The sequence below is a fragment of the Priapulus caudatus genome, unplaced genomic scaffold, assembly GCF_000485595.1.
Source record: "Priapulus caudatus unplaced genomic scaffold, Priapulus_caudatus-5.0.1 Scaffold781, whole genome shotgun sequence".
Taxonomy (NCBI): domain Eukaryota; kingdom Metazoa; phylum Priapulida; class Priapulimorpha; order Priapulimorphida; family Priapulidae; genus Priapulus; species Priapulus caudatus.
The window spans coordinates 3,629-5,775 of NW_014577842.1; the positions used below are offsets into that span (position 1 = coordinate 3,629).

The window sequence follows — 2,147 nt, forward strand, 5'->3', positions numbered from 1 at the left end:
GGTGTGGGGTTAGGGGGAAGATGGAGGAGGAAAATGCACCTGTGATGTGTTTGGCTTCCTTTATGTAGTCAGCGAGTGTGTAAGTTGCACAGAGGGATGCCCACACGCACGCATACACGGGGACAAGGGAAAGGGTTGAGATGGGGGGGGGGAAGGAGGAATATTGCACAGAGGAATTGCTTGGGGAAATGCTTTCACTATCTTCATTTTTACTTTAGTAATGGCACCGCATTATACGTGCAGTGCAGTATGGTTAAAAATGTAGAAAAGTGTTCAATTAAACACAAACATTTCATCAACCGAAAAATATTGTAGTGATATTAAATAATAGTATATTATTAGTATTGCCTCGTGATTTTATTAATGTTGTATCAGAGACCAATCGTGTGCTGAAACTGCAAGCAGCTTTGCAACATCAGCTTTAATGTAATGAACTGTTCAGTTTTGTAATGATAAAGGTTTATTATCTCTTTTTCGAATACTACATAGACGTCAATACTCGCTTTCTGCCCCAGTATAAAATATATGTGACATAATATAATTTTATCGAAATATTATCGGGTCATAGATTGGCGGTTTTGCGTTCTTTAGGTATCGAAGCAAATCTTCAAACATCTCAAGTAGAAGGAAGCTCTATCCCATGTAGGAAATTATTCGCAAGCTCCCGCAACGAAGAAGAAACCAAAGTAGCATCGAAGTGGAACTTGACCTAGGACATATTGTTCATCTTTTTTGTAATTCGGACACCCTAAACTAAACAACAGGCTTCCCCCCTAGAATGGAATTTGGTTTGTATCGGTGAATTGCTGGGTATCTTGCGATGCCTGGGATGCGAGGCAATGGATGAGTGACTAGCTTTCAGATCGATGGGAAAGCTACAACTGTCGCTGTAACGTTTCTAAACGTTGGCTACGATGCTAGATCTCGTTTATTCGAAATTGCGCGCAAATGTCTAAGATGTTACGCTGAAGGCGTTCTCATTGACACCTGTAGGAATGTCAATCGGTTGGCAGGTTGGTGTTGTCGTCGTGGTTTCCGTTTGATTCATGCGAACCGCGCCACACTTGAAGTGCTAGCCTCATATCTTTCATCATCATCATCATCATCATCATCATCATCATCATCATCATCATCGCTAGCCTTTAATAGTCAGAGATGAAGAAGGGGAGGAGGCAGAGGAGTAAAGCTGAATTCTGTAATAGGAGAAGGGGAGGAGGGGGGAGTCACATCACCGACGTGGAATTCATTCTCTGTTCTTCGTGTAGGCTGTTGTTGTTGTTCGGTTTATTTGTGAAGCAGCGAGTCGTGTTATAAAAAGGGTGTTTAAATAAATTCGGTTGAAAGAAACGCTGGCCGTGTTGATTCTGCGTCGATTCCTTTGCCATGCCGTGCCGCTCATTGCTGTATGTGGTGTATTCATGAACACTGCTATATGGTAAAATATGCAATTTTCATATTATCTCTTCAGGATGGAGTAAACATATGCCGATTATTGTACACAGTAGCCCCAGTAGCTCAAATCAAAATAAGGCGAGAGCGAAAATGCAAAGAAGACTACAGATGTGGGTGTAATTTTTATTTGCTACATTTTAGGTCGTTTTGTGCAAATGAGTCATGAGTGAGTATTCAAATTACTTTGCGATGGTTTGGTTTCATAAGAATGGCGTATTAAACGTAGCAGTAGCAACAGCAACAACAACAACAACAACAACAACGATAAATATTTGTTAATCAATAACTGTGACCGTTAAATAATATATCTATAAATAATAATCGTAACGAACTGTGATACATATCATGTACAACAGTTAAGTCTGAAACGTGCGTGCGTACGTGCCGCGCGTGCATGTGTGTGCGCGTGCGTGCGTGCGTGTTCCCCGCTGCTGTGTATACATTATAACAGTATAAGCATGTTTTCACATTTAATACGATGTAACAGGTGGCAACTTTTACTGCCCCGAAGCATTTCCAGATGTCATCACACGAACCTCACAGCCGTATATATATAGACGGCTTATAGACTTTATATACGGCTCTGACGAACCTATGCTTTCAGCGCCCCCTGGTCACACATTCTACGATATGACATTTTGATTAAGAAACGCGACAAGCGCGAATACATCTCACATGTATAAGAATATGACAAT

General features: G+C 41.1%; 1 long non-coding RNA gene across 1 annotated transcript; it reads left to right on the forward strand.

Annotated features, from left to right (window-relative positions):
* Nucleotides 1-23: 23 nt before the first annotated feature.
* On the forward strand, nucleotides 24-1,347 carry LOC106813488. The gene is made up of 2 exons (XR_001394475.1): nucleotides 24-79; nucleotides 592-1,347. It is a non-coding gene; the product is annotated as an uncharacterized LOC106813488 (long non-coding RNA).
* The last annotated feature ends 800 nt before the right edge of the window (nucleotides 1,348-2,147 follow it).